The sequence below is a fragment of the Lepisosteus platostomus genome, unplaced genomic scaffold (assembly GCF_059453375.1).
Source record: "Lepisosteus platostomus isolate fLepPlt1 unplaced genomic scaffold, fLepPlt1.hap1 Scaffold_42_H1, whole genome shotgun sequence".
NCBI lineage: Eukaryota > Metazoa > Chordata > Actinopteri > Semionotiformes > Lepisosteidae > Lepisosteus > Lepisosteus platostomus.
The window spans coordinates 394395-410245 of NW_028291665.1; the positions used below are offsets into that span (position 1 = coordinate 394395).

Genomic DNA, 15851 nt, shown 5'->3' on the forward strand with positions numbered 1-15851 from the left:
AATCAGACAGGCGGAGACCGAGGACTCGCAGAGCAGACGGCCACAGTCGCAGTAATAAGAGTGATTGTGAGCGGTTTTGTTTTCTCTCTTTGACCAGCCCAGCTGCGCCCCACCCGAAGGCAGGAAAGCACAAAAATTGTATGGAACTCATTCATGCTCCTCTTCATGGAAATCTTTAGTAAAAGGCAAAAGATTTGTACGAGATGAAAAGAAACCAGAGTGCGTGGCTGGACAGCTGCAGGAGCCCAGGCTGCCTTCAAGGCCTCTGCCCTGCCGGTCGTGGTTGGCAATGCACCTGGCCTTACAAACGAGCCAGTGGGGCCCGTTCAGCTCCGGGCTCATCGCCTGCGGCTCTCGGCTTACCTGGCAGGGGAGATACCTTGATCAGCCTGTAGTTGGAGTAGTTGGATTGTTTTCTTGTTTTGTGGAAGCAGTGTTTGTTTTGCAGTTTGAGATGGCAACCTTTGGATCCCGCAAGAATGCTGTACGTTTTGAGCTTTTGGATGACCTGTTCATGGATCGTATGCAGTTCAGCAGAAAAGTGTTACAGAAGGAACTTGGCTTTGAACCTCGGCACTTGGATTTCATCTTTGCTCTCCCAGGTCAGAAAGCATTTGAGGTTGTATTTGGTACCTATCCTCTGTTTGAACAATGCGTGGATGTGTTTGAGGCAAAAAGAGGGAAAGTTCCTGCACTTGAGAAGATCAACTTGCAGCCTCTGACACAGAGAGAGAGGAAAACGGTGCATGTTGTTATGTTCTCGGAACTGGCAAAGACGGAGGACATTCACACCTGGCTTAACCAGTACTGCACCGTCCACCATGGAACTGAGGTTAGAGATGTTGACGGTATAAAAACAGGAGCAAGGAAATTCGAGGTTCGCTTACTACCGGACAATGTAAATGGAGGCTTAAGGCACCTGCCCTCTACAATCCGGCTGGGCGCCTGCAATGGCTATGTTTTTTATGTGGGACAACCAAAGGTGTGTCGGCGCTGTGGTGCTGTGGGACACCTGGCATCTTCCTGCACTGTGAAATGCTGCAAGACCTGTGGCAAACAGGGACATTTAGCCTCTGACTGTTCAATGCTGCCAAAGTGCAATTTATGTGGCTCGGAAGGACACGTTTTTAAGAACTGCCCTCACGCCTACGCCAATAAACTCAAAATGAGAAAGGATGAGGCAGTGCTTGTTTCAGCCAAACCGGCCCGAAAAGCCAAAGCAAACAACAAGTCAAACAAAGAACCCTTGTTGGACAAAGAGTCTCAGCCTCCAGCCAGGATCAGTCCTGCTGTGGCTCCGGGGCCGGTGGAAGAGAAATCCACTACGCTCCCACAACCGCAGACTGCACCAGACAAGCACGAGGGTTTGAAAACCCCCGAGAACAGCGAGGACCCCTCCCCCACTCCTGCTCCTCAGAACGAGGGCCAGTGTGGGGCCCCCCGGTGGAGCGGGTCCAGCGACGATACCCAGGATTCAGCGGAGCTGCTTTTCTCAGACTCTGCAAGTGCTACAGATGCCCTCCTCTCCTCCATCCAGTCCATCACGGAGGATCTGCAACAGCTGGTGGGTGAGGGGGAAGAGGAGACTGGTGCATCGGCTGCACCCCTTTCCCCTCAGTGCTCCCAGGAGCTGGACTTGAGGAAAAGGAAAAATGACTCTGTTTTCTCCCCGAGCGAGGAGGAAGGAGAGAATGGCGATGGGGACAGCTGGAACCCCTCCACCCCTCCCTCTACCCCCTTCCTTGAAATGGACTCCGTGAATGCTTTTACTGCTGCCACCCTGATGAAGGCTCATTCAGAGGATGGCTGGCAGGAAATTGGTAAGAAGAAAAAGAAAGAGAAGGTAACAGGTGAGACCGAAGAGAAATGTGTTTTGTAAAGACTGGTTCCACTTTCTTATGTAAAATGGCTCTAAACATAATTTCTCTTAACACCAGAGGTATCAATGACAGAGTTAAATGCCAGTGTGTCTTTGATTACCTCCAGCAGAGAGAGGGAGATGTGTTGATGTTGCAGGAGTGTGCTTTAGCCTATCAAGAGAGGTATAAAAGCTTTAAAGATAGGTGGGATAAAGGGCCTTCTGTTTGGTCAGGGGACAATAACAACAGAGCCTCTGGCGTGGCCATTCTTTTCAAAGGATGGGCTTTCAAATTGAAAAGTATTCAGAGGGTCATAGATGGCAGGTTGCTGTGTGTGGATGTGGAATGGGGGACCGTTAACCTGCGGCTAATCAATGTGTATTGTCCTACTGACGTGGGAGGAAGGGTGGAGCTACTCAAGGCACTCTCTCCCCTATTGTTAAGTAGCACAGACGTGATAGTGGGAGGGGATTTTAATTGTATCTTAGAGCACACAGACAGGCAGTCTAGCTCTCCGATAAAATTGGATTCCAGCTCACTGGCCCTGCAAAACTTAGTTCAAGACTTTAAACTCTCAGACACATATAGATGTATATATCCCACAACAGCAGGATATACATGGTCAGGGAGGAATAGCAGCTCCAGAATTGACTATTGCTTTGTCTCAGAGAGAGTGAAAGTTGTTGGGGTCACTCTTCAGCCTGTCTTCTTCTCAGATCATCAGGCTTTAGGGTGTAGAGTGGAACTCCAGGGCGGGACTGTCTTTGGCCCAGGCCTCTGGAAACTCAACACAAAGCTGCTAGAGAACGAGGGGGTAGTATCCCGCTACAAGGAGAAACTATCACAGTGGCTGTCCTTGCAGTGTCTGTACGGGTCAGTAGGAGAGTGGTGGGAGGAGGTGAAGATGAGGACAAAGACCTTTTTCATGGCTGAGGGAAGGAAGGCTGCTGCCAGACGGAGAGGAGTGCTAGCCAGGAAACAGAGGCAGCTGCAGCGTCTCTACACGATGCTGCACAGTGGCTTCGATGTGCTCGAGGATATCACCCTTTTAAAAAAGGACATCCGGAGCATAGCCGAAGAAAGTAGTCGAGGAGTGCTGTTAAGAGGCAGAGTGCAGTTCTTGGAAGAAAATGAGAAGTGTACTCGCTTCTTTTTCAGGAAAGTGGTAGGCTCCAAGTCTGTCATGGAAAGTGTAGTTGATGAGGAGGGACGAGAGAGAACAGAGCCGAGTGCTATCCTCTCCTGCACCAAGGCCTTCTACTCAAGACTGTACAGCTCTACAGAGGTAAAGGATGAAGAAATTCATTTTTTTACCTCAAAGCTAGAAAACGTTTTGAGTGAAGAAGATAGGGAAGTACTTGAGAGGGATTTGACAGTAGAAGAGCTGAGACAGGCTATGGAGAGCTTACAGAAGGGGAAAACTCCAGGTGCTGACGGGCTCCCTAAAGAATTTTATTGCACCTTTTGGGATCTGCTTCAGGATCCGCTACTGGTCCTATTCGAGGAAAGATATAAGACAGAATTGCTGCCTGACTCCTTAAGAGAAGGCACTATCTCTCTCTTGTTTAAGAAAGGAGCAAAAAATGACATAAAGAACTGGAGACCCCTCAGCCTGTTAGGCGTGGACACTAAGATCCTGTCCAAAGCCCTTTTCCTGCACCTACAAAATGTAGTGGCCTCACTGGTAGGGAAAGAACAGACTTGTGGGATAGCAGGACGCCTGATGAGCGACAACCTGGCCTTGTTGAGGGATGTCTGTCTGTACTCTGAGGATCGCTCCCTCCCTCTTTGCATTTTAGGTGTAGACCTAGAAAAGGCCTTTGACCGCCTAAACCGGCAGTACTTAACATCGGGACTTGAGCACATGAAGTTTGGCCCCATCATGAGAAAGTGGATTAACCTGCTGTACACAGGTAGCAACAGCAGAGTCATGGTTAATGGCAATAGATCACGCCCCTTTGAAGTCTGTTCAGGGGTGAGGCAGGGCTGCCCATTATCCCCCTTGTTATGCGTTTTGGCTATGGAGCCCTTAGCCTGTGCCTTGCGCCAGGATCAGGCCATTAATGGGATACCAGTGCCTGGAAGTGGGGGAGGAGAGGTAAAGACATCTCTATACATGGATGACGTCACCCTGCTCCTCTCTGACAATGCCTCAATTAGCAGAGCTCTGCAGTGCTGTGATCGTTTCTCTTTGGCTTCCTCCGCAAAAATTAACAAATCTAAGAGTGAGATTTTTTATCAGAACTGGAGGGAGCCAAAAGAAGGACATGATCTCAGGCTGCAAGAGAAGAGAATTAAGGTCCTGGGGGTGTATTTTGGAGAAGAGATGGGAACAGTAAATTGGCAGAACAAATTGCCAATCTTAAACAAAAAACTGATGCAATGGAAGGACCGAGACCTCACCATGACAGGGAAGGTGCTGGTCATCAAAGCCGAGCTCTTGCCTGTCTTGATTTTTCTGGCTTCTACCTTCCCAATCCCACACCGTGTTGCGGCGGTGCTGAGGAGATTGATGTTTCAATTTCTATGGGGTGGGAAGCAGGAAAGACTCAGAAGGGAAATAATGTACAGGCCGCTACCCTCAGGGGGGAAGTCTGTCCCAGATATTGCTACGAAGCTGCTGTGCATTTTCCTGGCCTCTGTGCTGAGAGGCTTTGCAACAGCACCTGCAGCGCGTACCTGGACTTATTTTTCCAGGCTCTGGGTAGGTAGGGAGGTGTTCAGAGTGTGGGGTGTCAGACCCAAGCTGGACGTCCCACTCTCTGACACATGCCCTGCAATTTATGGGACAGTTAAAAGTTTTCTAAGATCTCACCCAATTGGCCATATTCCCCTCCGAGATGTCAGCGTCCAAAAACTGGAAGATTTCGTTGCACCCCAGAACAATAGGCAGACCCATGTGGGCATTTTAACATCAGCCCAAACAAGGAAGGTGTGGAAACACACATCCTCTAAGTTTCTGTGCAACATTCACAGAGATTTAGCCTGGAGTGTCGTCCACCAGTGCTTACCGGTACGAACTTTCTTGTACCGTAGGGGCCTCACCCCCAGCCCTCACTGCGTTAGGGTGGGCTGCGGCGAGGAGGAGACTGTATCCCATCTCCTGTGGTCCTGCTTTTTTGCTAAGGCCTTCTGGGCACAGTTTGAAGATTGGTTGCTGGCTCTCTCGCCCCAATTTACCCTGACCGCTGCTTTCGTCATATACGGCATCTCTCCTGTCAAACTTCCTCCTGACGTGTTTGACAGGATCTGGGCCGTGGTGAACAGTGGGAAAGTTGCCCTGTGGAGAGTGAGGAACATGGGGCTGTTCAAAGGCATCGAGATCCCAGTCAAGGCAGCAGGTAGCCTGGCCCTGTTCATCACCCGAGAGAACTATTACCTCAGAGATCTGTGGAGAGAAGGGAGGGAGGAAGCAGAAAATCTGTGGGAAATAGAGAGCATAGGTCAATATCTCAAGAAACTGTGAAAAACATTATCAAGTTTAAGTAAAGAATGTGATTTGCACCAGAAAAAAAGAAAATTGTTGCTATGTAACTGTTACCATGTCAAAATGTAATGAGATGTGATCATATATACTGTTTTAAGTATGTATATGAATGTAAAGCTTTCTGATTTGTGATGTCCTGTATTTTTTTGTGAAAAGAAAATAAAGTTCTTAAAAATCGAAATCGGTTCACCCAGGGCGAGGCTCGGCCATTGCACTCCGGCTGTGCTGACCCCTGCGAATTCCCCAAATGTGGGAATCTCGACTGCATAATTTCTGGTAGTGGGGGACTGCGTTCGCGCTCTCCCCTGATGTGCTTGGTCCAAAATCAGATACAGGAAGGTTAGGACACCACGAGCTGCGTGGCTGCGGAAGGATCCTGGTTCGACAGGAGTGGACGCCGCTGCTGGTTCTCGCTGGCTTTTAGTTAGGGGTCCGGAGAAGCATCTCAAGCTAGTTCCACTACTCCTTCCGGACGTTCATTCCCTTTTCAAAGTCAGTCGTTTTGCTGTAGTCTGCGTTCTTTAGGCTGATTATCGAGGTTAGCCTTTATTTGGTCATGGGGGGCCTCGGTACTGTATGCTGAGTCTAAAGACAGTTTCACCCGTTTTCTGATTGCTCGGTTCTGTACCAGTGCAGACATGTCAAACAGTGAATGGCTGTACCTCTATTGTATCCGTGCTCAATGAATGAAATCGGTAACAAATGAATATATGTCTAGTTATACGAAAAACGAGTGGTTTATCGACTCATCTTCATTTGCAGATTTAGAGGCAGCTTCGATATTCGTTTTACAGACGGGTTTTTTTTTTGGAATATGGGTCACACACATGCCACAGCAACAAAACATCTCTAGAGATGAGGCTATAGATCACCTTTCCATCCTGCAGGTTTTCCTCCCAAAGCCTACGGCACCAACGGCGACCCCTGCTGGCCGGGAGAGCAAAAGCTTACAGCACCTGGTATTCCCAGGCAGTCTCCCATCCAAGTACTAACCAGGCCCGACGCTGCTTAGCTTCCGAGATCAGACGAGATCGGGCGTGTTCAGGGTGGTGTGGCCGTAAGCAAAAGCCCCGGCGCCTGACTCGCTACTTGAAGCTGTGTGTGGCGGGGGTTCCGTGCTCCCCGAGCGGGACTGAAGGATCGTTCGTGTGCCACTCTTTGGAAAGGAGCTGCTTTCCAAATCGCATTGCGTGCCTGGATGTTGGCGAATGCGCTCCCTTGTGTTGGCTCGTCCCGCACTGGAGGAGGACAAACAATCTGCACGGAGGAGCACCAGGCAAGTCTTCACCAGACAAAAACCTCCAGTGCACAGCACTCTGGAAACATTTCGGGGCTTTCGCGTGTTTATTTCAGCACGTAAAGCGCACCGGTCCAACACGTCGGCCGGGCGCACGGCGCCTCCGCCCTCTTGTGGCCTTGCGGCGTCAGAGCAAGAGGCTCCTTCTCGCTGCCCTTCCGCTGTGTTGCAGGGCCCCGAGAGGGAACCCGGAGCGCGCACTTTGTGGGGGGCGGGGGACCGTGTTCGCGCTCTGCCCCCGGTCTCTTGCGCGAGTACTAAATCTCACGGACAGGGGGGCCTCGTCATTGATTGTTACAGGTGAGACGGGGATTAGGAGGAGACCCCGACTGATGGGTAAAGGGGAGCACTAACACCAGAGGGACACCCACGGCGTCTCTTTTTGAGAGACGCCCTGGGGTTTCCTAATGGCCAAGGAGGGTCGGGACCTCGGTTTGACGCCTCCCCCGAAGGACGGCGCCTGTTTGTGCAGCAGAGTGTCGCCATCAGGAGGCTGGGGCGTAAGAGAGCCACACAGCCCGCAGGGTGAGCGCTCCCTACTGGTCCCAGTCACACCTCTTGCAGGAGCAGCAGCAACCGGAGCTTTTCCGGGGTGGAATCTCCCATCCGGGTGCCGGCCAGGCTCACACCTGCTGGGCTGCCCCGGGGGTGAGCCCAGTCGAGAGTCGCAGGGCCAGATCTAGTCACCGGGGACAAACGATACAAGTGAAGGATTGCTCGGCTCTCGGCACTTGAAAAGACCGACAAATGTCTCGTTCCCGCCGGAGCTGAATGTACCCGCATGTGTGGTGTCGTCTTCTTCCCCCGCCCCGCTGTGTTTGCTGTATTGTCTCTGAAGCCGGCCCCCCCGAGACGAGACGGGCTGTTCCTGTGCCCCAATTAACACTTTACAGGTGCCATTCCCCGGCATTGTGGCCATTGTCGGTGCTCACACGCGATAAGATAAGGCGGAGGAGAGCGGGGCATGCCCAGCGGCAGACATTCAAGGAGGGGGCAGTGCGAGGTGAGGTGAGGTGCGACACGCCGGAGCCCCGACGCAGCTAATGCGGAGCACTTGTTGGACTGGCATCGAAAGGACGTGTGCGCACGGAGCGAGCCTTCCCTGCGGCGGAGCGCGGGAACTTTCTCCCCCCCTCCCGCTGCAGGAGTTGTGTGCACTGCAGCGGTGCCGAGAGAAAAGCACAGAAGGCAGCAGGCTCTGGAGAGCAGGTAAGAGACGGAGCCTTGTGGGCAGGCGAGCAGGCCCGTTTTTTGGAAATTGCTGAAAAGGTTTGTTCGGTGTGTGGCAGGCGCACGTCGCGAGCTTGCGTGGCGATCTGCCGGTCTGGAGTTATGCAAATGAGGCCGAATTGCATCCCGGGACATGCTGCGAATGCGCAACGGCGACTGCAGATGTGTAGGAAACGGCGCGCTCGTTTTCTCGTTTTGCCCACACTTTTGAGTGTTAGTGTGGCGTGTGAGTGTGTGAAAGAGTGGGCCCAGCAGGAGGCGGTGGCGTGCGGGGCGAGGAGGTGGCCTAGGCTGCGCGATTTGTGCTGTGGGTGCGGGCCGCTTGCAGGGGCCTGTTTAACTCATACTTACCTGGCAGGGGAGATACCTTGATCAAGAAGGAGGTTCACCCAGGGCGAGGCTCGGCCATTGCGAATTCCCCAAATGTGGGAATCTCGACTGCATAATTTCTAGAAGTGGGGGACTGCGTTCGCGCTCTCCCCTGATGTGCTTGGTCCAAAATCAGATACGGGAGGGTTAGGACACCACGAGCTGCGTGGCTGCGGAAGGATCCCGGTTCGACAGGAGTGGACGCCGCTGCTGGTTCTCGCTGGCTTTTAGTTAGGGGTCCGGAGAAGCATCTCAAGCTAGTTCCACTACTCCTTCCGGACGTTCATTCCCTTTTCAAAGTCAGTCGTTTTGCTGTAGTCTGCGTTCTTTAGGCTGATTATCGAGGTTAGCCTTTATTTGGTCATGGGGGGCCTCGGTACTGTATGCTGAGTCTAAAGACAGTTTCACCCGTTTTCTGATTGCTCGGTTCTGTACCAGTGCAGACATGTCAAACAGTGAATGGCTGTACCTCTATTGTATCCGTGCTCAATGAATGAAATCGGTAACAAATGAATATATGTCTAGTTATACGAAAAACGAGTGGTTTATCGACTCATCTTCATTTGCAGATTTAGAGGCAGCTTCGATATTCGTTTTACAGACGGGTTTTTTTTTTGGAATATGGGTCACACACATGCCACAGCAACAAAACATCTCTAGAGATGAGGCTATAGATCACCTTTCCATCCTGCAGGTTTTCCTCCCAAAGCCTACGGCACCAACGGCGACCCCTGCTGGCCGGGAGAGCAAAAGCTTACAGCACCTGGTATTCCCAGGCAGTCTCCCATCCAAGTACTAACCAGGCCCGACGCTGCTTAGCTTCCGAGATCAGACGAGATCGGGCGTGTTCAGGGTGGTGTGGCCATAAGCGAAAGCCCCGGCGCCTGACTCGCTACTTGAAGCTGTGTGTGGCGGGGGTTCCGTGCCCCCCGAGCGGGACTGAAGGATCGTTCGTGTGCAACTCTTTGGAAAGGAGCTGCTTTCCAAATCGCATTGCATGCCTGGATGTTGGCGAATGCGCTACCTTGTGTTGGCTCGTCCCGCACTGGAGGAGGACAAACAATCTGCACGGAGGAGCACCAGGCAAGTCTTCACCAGACAAAAACCTCCAGTGCACAGCACTCTGGAAACATTTCGGGGCTTTCGCGTGTTTATTTCAGCACGTAAAGCGCACCGGTCCAACACGTCGGCCGGGCGCGCGGCGCCTCCGCCCTCTTGTGGCCTTGCGGCGTCAGAGCAAGAGGCTCCTTCTCGCTGCCCTTCCGCTGTGTTGCAGGGCCCCGAGAGGGAACCCGGAGCGCGCACTTTGTGGGGGGCGGGGGACCGCGTTCGCGCTCTGCCCCCGGTCTCTTGCGCGAGTACTAAATCTCACGGACAGGGGGGCCTCGTCATTGATTGTTACAGGTGAGACGGGGGTTAGGAGGAGACCCCGACTGATGGGTAAAGGGGAGCACTAACACCAGAGGGACACCCCCGGCGTCTCTTTTTGAGAGACGCCCTGGGGTTTCCTAATGGCCAAGGAGGGTCGGGACCTCGGTTTGACGCCTCCCCCGAAGGACGGCGCCTGTTTGTGCAGCAGAGTGTCGCCATCAGGAGGCTGGGGCGTAAGAGAGCCACACAGCCCGCAGGGTGAGCACTCCCTACTGGTCCCAGTCACACCTCTTGCAGGAGCAGCAGCAACCGGAGCTTTTCCGGGGTGGAATCTCCCATCCGGGTGCCGGCCAGGCTCACACCTGCTGGGCTGCCCCGGGGGTGAGCCCAGTCGAGAGTCGCAGGGCCAGATCTAGTCACCGGGGAGAAATGATACAAGTGAAGGATTGCTCGGCTCTCGGCACTTGAAAAGACCGACAAATGTCTCGTTCCCGCCGGAGCTGAATGTACCCGCATGTGTGGTGTCGTCTTCTTCCCCCGCCCCGCTGTGTTTGCTGTATTGTCTCTGAAGCCGGCCCCCCCGAGACGAGACGGGCTGTTCCTGTGCCCCAATTAACACTTTACAGGTGCCATTCCCCGGCATTGTGGCCATTGTCGGTGCTCACACGCGATAAGATAAGGCGGAGGAGAGCGGGGCATGCCCAGCGGCAGACATTCAAGGAGGGGGCAGTGCGAGGTGAGGTGAGGTGCGACACGCCGGAGCCCCGACGCAGCTAATGCGGAGCACTTGTTGGACTGGCATCGAAAGGACGTGTGCGCACGGAGCGAGCCTTCCCTGCGGCGGAGAGCGGGAACTTTCTCCCCCCCTCCCGCTGCAGGAGTTGTGTGCACTGCAGCGGTGCCGAGAGAAAAGCACAGAAGGCAGCAGGCTCTGGAGAACAGGTAAGAGACGGAGCCTTGTGGGCAGGCGAGCAGGCCCGTTTTTTGGAAATTGCTGAAAAGGTTTGTTCGGTGTGTGGCAGGCGCACGTCGCGAGCTTGCGTGGCGATCTGCCGGTCTGGAGTTATGCAAATGAGGCCAAATTGCATCCCGGGACATGCTGCGAATGCGCAACGGCGACTGCAGATGTGTAGGAAACGGCGCGCTCGTTTTCTCGTTTTGCCCACACTTTTGAGTGTTAGTGTGGCGTGTGAGTGTGTGAAAGAGTGGGCCCAGCAGGAGGCGGTGGCGTGCGGGGCGAGGAGGTGGCCTAGGCTGCGCGATTTGTGCTGTGGGTGCGGGCCGCTTGCAGGGGCCTGTTTAACTCATACTTACCTGGCAGGGGAGATACCTTGATCAAGAAGGAGGTACACCCAGGGCGAGGCTCGGCCATTGCACTCCGGCTGTGCTGACCCCTGCGAATTCCCCAAATGTGGGAATCTCGACTGCATAATTTCTGGTAGTGGGGGACTGCGTTCGCGCTCTCCCCTGATGTGCTTGGTCCAAAATCAGATACAGGAAGGTTAGGACACCACGAGCTGCGTGGCTGCGGAAGGATCCCGGTTCGACAGGAGTGGACGCCGCTGCTGGTTCTCGCTGGCTTTTAGTTAGGGGTCCGGAGAAGCATCTCAAGCTAGTTCCACTACTCCTTCCGGACGTTCATTCCCTTTTCAAAGTCAGTCGTTTTGCTGTAGTCTGCGTTCTTTAGGCTGATTATCGAGGTTAGCCTTTATTTGGTCATGGGGGGCCTCGGTACTGTATGCTGAGTCTAAAGACAGTTTCACCCGTTTTCTGATTGCTCGGTTCTGTACCAGTGCAGACATGTCAAACAGTGAATGGCTGTACCTCTATTGTATCCGTGCTCAATGAATGAAATCGGTAACAAATGAATATATGTCTAGTTATACGAAAAACGAGTGGTTTATCGACTCATCTTCATTTGCAGATTTAGAGGCAGCTTCGATATTCGTTTTACAGACGGGTTTTTTTTTTGGAATATGGGTCACACACATGCCACAGCAACAAAACATCTCTAGAGATGAGGCTATAGATCACCTTTCCATCCTGCAGGTTTTCCTCCCAAAGCCTACGGCACCAACGGCGACCCCTGCTGGCCGGGAGAGCAAAAGCTTACAGCACCTGGTATTCCCAGGCAGTCTCCCATCCAAGTACTAACCAGGCCCGACGCTGCTTAGCTTCCGAGATCAGACAAGATCGGGCGTGTTCAGGGTGGTGTGGCTGAAAGCGAAAGCCCCGGCGCCTGACTCGCTACTTGAAGCTGTGTGTGGCGGGGGTTCCGTGCCCCCCGAGCGGGACTGAAGGATCGTTCGTGTGCAACTCTTTGGAAAGGAGCTGCTTTCCAAATCGCATTGCGTGCCTGGATGTTGGCGAATGCGCTCCCTTGTGTTGACTCGTCCCGCACTGGAGGAGGACAAACAATCTGCACGGAGGAGCACCAGGCAAGTCTTCACCAGACAAAAACCTCCAGTGCACAGCACTCTGGAAACATTTCGGGGCTTTCGCGTGTTTATTTCAGCACGTAAAGCGCACCGGTCCAACACGTCGGCCGGGCGCGCGGCGCCTCCGCCCTCTTGTGGCCTTGCGGCGTCAGAGCAAGAGGCTCCTTCTCGCTGCCCTTCCGCTGTGTTGCAGGGCCCCGAGAGGGAACCCGGAGCGCGCACTTTGTGGGGGGCGGGGGACCGCGTTCGCGCTCTGCCCTCGGTCTCTTGCGCGAGTACTAAATCTCACGGACAGGGGGGCCTCGTCATTGATTGTTACAGGTGAGACGGGGATTAGGAGGAGACCCCGACTGATGGGTAAAGGGGAGCACTAACACCAGAGGGACACCCACGGCGTCTCTTTTTGAGAGACGCCCTGGGGTTTCCTAATGGCCAAGGAGGGTCGGGACCTCGGTTTGACGCCTCCCCCGAAGGACGGCGCCTGTTTGTGCAGCAGAGTGTCGCCATCAGGAGGCTGGGGCGTAAGAGAGCCACACAGCCCGCAGGGTGAGCGCTCCCTACTGGTCCCAGTCACACCTCTTGCAGGAGCAGCAGCAACCGGAGCTTTTCCGGGGTGGAATCTCCTATCCGGGTGCCGGCCAGGCTCACACCTGCTGGGCTGCCCCGGGGGTGAGCCCAGTCGAGAGTCGCAGGGCCAGATCTAGTCACCGGGGAGAAACGATACAAGTGAAGGATTGCTCGGCTCTCGGCACTTGAAAAGACCGACAAATGTCTCGTTCCCGCCGGAGCTGAATGTACCCGCATGTGTGGTGTCGTCTTCTTCCCCCGCCCCGCTGTGTTTGCTGTATTGTCTCTGAAGCCGGCCCCCCCGAGACGAGACGGGCTGTTCCTGTGCCCCAATTAACACTTTACAGGTGCCATTCCCCGGCATTGTGGCCATTGTCGGTGCTCACACGCGATAAGATAAGGCGGAGGAGAGCGGGGCATGCCCAGCGGCAGACATTCAAGGAGGGGGTAGGGCGAGGTGAGGTGAGGTGCGACACGCCGGAGCCCCGACGCAGCTAATGCGGAGCACTTGTTGGACTGGCATCGAAAGGACGTGTGCGCACGGAGCGAGCCTTCCCTGCGGCGGAGCGTGGGAACTTTCTCCCCCCCTCCCGCTGCAGGAGTTGTGTGCACTGCAGCGGTGCCGAGAGAAAAGCACAGAAGGCAGCAGGCTCTGGAGAGCAGGTAAGAGACGGAGCCTTGTGGGCAGGCGAGCAGGCCCTTTTTTTGGAAATTGCTGAAAAGGTTTGTTCGGTGTGTGGCAGGCGCACGTCGCGAACTTGCGTGGCGATCTGCCGGTCTGGAGTTATGCAAATGAGGCTGAATTGCATCCCGGGACATGCTGCGAATGCGCAACGGCGACTGCAGATGTGTAGGAAACGGCGCGCTCGTTTTCTCGTTTTGCCCACACTTTTGAGTGTTAGTGTGGCGTGTGAGTGTGTGAAAGAGTGGGCCCAGCAGGAGGCGGTGGCGTGCGGGGCGAGGAGGTGGCCTAGGCTGCGCGATTTGTGCTGTGCGTGCGGGCCGCTTGCAGGGGCCTGTTTAATTCATACTTACCTGGCAGGGGAGATACCTTGATCAGCCTGTAGGTGGAGTAGTTGGATTGTTTTTCTTTTGTTGGAAGAAGTGTTCGATTTGCGGTTTTTGAAATGGCAACCTTTGGATCCCGTAAGAATGCTGTACGTTTTGAGCTCTTGGATGACCTCTTCATGGATCGTATGCAGTTCAGCAGAAAAGTGTTACAGAAGGAACTTGGCTTTGAACCTCGGCACTTGGATTTCATCTTCGCTCTCCCAGGTCAGAAAGCATTTGAGGTTGTATTTGCTACCTATCCTCTGTTTGAACAATGCGTGGATGTGTTTGAGGCAAAAAGAGGCAAAGTTCCTGCACTTGAGAAGATCAACTTGCAGCCTCTGACACAGAGAGAGAGGAAAACGGTGCACGTTGTTATGTTCTCGGAACTGGCAAAGACGGAGGACATTCACACCTGGCTTAACCAGTACTGCACCGTCCACCATGGAACTGAGGTTAGAGATGTTGATGGTATAAAAACAGGAGCAAGGAAATTCGAGGTTCGCTTGCTACCGGACAGCGTAAATGGAGGCTTAAGGCACCTGCCCTCTACAATCCGGCTGGGCGCCTGCAATGGCTATGTGTTTTATGTGGGACAACCAAAGGTGTGTCGGCGCTGTGGTGCTGTGGGACACCTGGCATCGTCCTGCACTGTGAAATGCTGCAAGACCTGTGGCAAACAGGGACATTTAGCCTCTGACTGTTCAATGCTGCCAAAGTGCAATTTATGTGGCTCGGAAGGACACGTTTTTAAGAACTGCCCAAACGCCTACGCCAATAAACTCAAAATGAGAAAGGATGAGGCAGTGCTTGTTTCAGCCAAACCGGCCCGAAAATCCAAAGCAAACAACAAGTCAAACAAAGAACCCTTGTTGGACAAAGACTCTCAGCCTCCAGCCAGGATCAGTCCTGCTGTGGCTCCGGGGCTGGTGGAAGAGAAATCCACTACGCCCCCACAACCGCAGACTGCACCAGACAAGCACGAGGGTTTGAAAACCCCCGAGAACAGCGAGGACCCCTCCCCCACTCCTGCTCCTCAGAACGAGGGCCAGTGTGGGGCCCCCCGGTGGAGCGGGTCCAGCGAGGATACCCAGGATTCAGCGGAGCTGCTTTTCTCAGACTCTGCAAGTGCTACAGATGCCCTCCTCTCCTCCATCCAGTCCATCACGGAGGATCTGCAGCAGCTGGTGGGTGAGGGGGAAGAGGAGACTGGTGCATCGGCTGCACCCCTTTCCCCTCAGTGCTCCCAGGAGCTGGACTTGAGGAAAAGGAAAAATGACTCTGTTTTCTCCCCGAGCGAGGAGGAAGGAGAGCATGGCGATGGGGACAGCTGGAACCTCTCCACCCCTCCCTCTACCCCCTTCCTTGAAATGGACTCTGTGAACGCTTTTACTGCTGCCACCCTGATGAAGGCTCATTCAGAGGATGACTGGCAGGAAATTGGTAAGAAGAAAAAGAAAAAGAAAAAGGTAACAGGTGAGACCGAAGAGAAATGTGTTTTGTAAAGACTGGTTCCACTTTCTTATGTAATATGGCTCTTAACATAATTTCTCTTAACACAAGAGGTATCAATGACAGAGTTAAATGCCAGTCTGTCTTTGATTACCTCCAGCAGAGAGAGGGAGATGTGTTGATGTTGCAGGAGTGTGCTTTAGCCTATCAAGAGAGGTATAAAAGTTTTGAAGATAGGTGGGATAAAGGGCCTTCTGTTTGGTCAGGGGACAATAACAACAGAGCCTCTGGCGTGGCCATTCTTTTCAAAGGATGGGCATTCAAATTGAAAAGTATTCAGAGGGTCATAGATGGCAGGTTGCTGTGTGTGGATGTGGAATGGGGGACCGTTAACCTGCGGCTAATCAATGTGTATTGCCCTACTGACGTAGGAGGAAGGGTGGAGCTACTCAAGGCACTCTCCCCCCTATTGTTATGCAGCACAGACGTGATAGTGGGAGGGGATTTTAATTGTATCTTAGAGCACACAGACAGGCAGTCTAGCTCGCCGATAAAATTGGATTCCAGCTCACTGGCCCTGCAAAACTTAGTTCAAGACTTTAAACTCTCAGACACATATAGATGTATATATCCCACAACAGCAGGATATACATGGTCAGGGAGGAATAGCAGCTCCAGAATTGACTATTGCTTTGTCTCAGAGAGAGTGAAAGTTGTTGGGGTCACTCTTC

The 15851-nt window shown here is 53.5% G+C and overlaps 5 non-coding genes and 2 pseudogenes across 5 annotated transcripts; 3 read left to right on the plus strand and 4 right to left on the minus strand.

Moving 5' to 3' along the window:
• Positions 1-109: 109 nt before the first annotated feature.
• On the minus strand, positions 110-223 carry LOC148633850 (U5 spliceosomal RNA). The gene has a single exon (XR_015933805.1). It is a non-coding gene; the product is annotated as a U5 spliceosomal RNA (small nuclear RNA).
• A 5261-nt stretch (positions 224-5484) lies between these two features.
• On the plus strand, positions 5485-5654 carry LOC148633851 (U1 spliceosomal RNA). Its single transcript, XR_015933860.1, has one exon. It is a non-coding gene; the product is annotated as a U1 spliceosomal RNA (small nuclear RNA).
• Positions 5655-6290: 636 nt separating this feature from the next.
• LOC148633852 (5S ribosomal RNA) lies at positions 6291-6409 on the minus strand. Its single transcript, XR_015933870.1, has one exon. It is a non-coding gene; the product is annotated as a 5S ribosomal RNA (ribosomal RNA).
• Positions 6410-8216: 1807 nt separating this feature from the next.
• On the plus strand, positions 8217-8357 carry LOC148633853 (U1 spliceosomal RNA; annotated as a pseudogene).
• Positions 8358-8993: 636 nt separating this feature from the next.
• Positions 8994-9112, minus strand: LOC148633854 (5S ribosomal RNA). The gene has a single exon (XR_015933883.1). It is a non-coding gene; the product is annotated as a 5S ribosomal RNA (ribosomal RNA).
• A 1807-nt stretch (positions 9113-10919) lies between these two features.
• On the plus strand, positions 10920-11083 carry LOC148633855 (U1 spliceosomal RNA). The gene has a single exon (XR_015933854.1). It is a non-coding gene; the product is annotated as a U1 spliceosomal RNA (small nuclear RNA).
• A 636-nt stretch (positions 11084-11719) lies between these two features.
• Positions 11720-11838, minus strand: LOC148633856 (5S ribosomal RNA; annotated as a pseudogene).
• Between the last annotated feature and the right edge of the window lie 4013 nt (positions 11839-15851).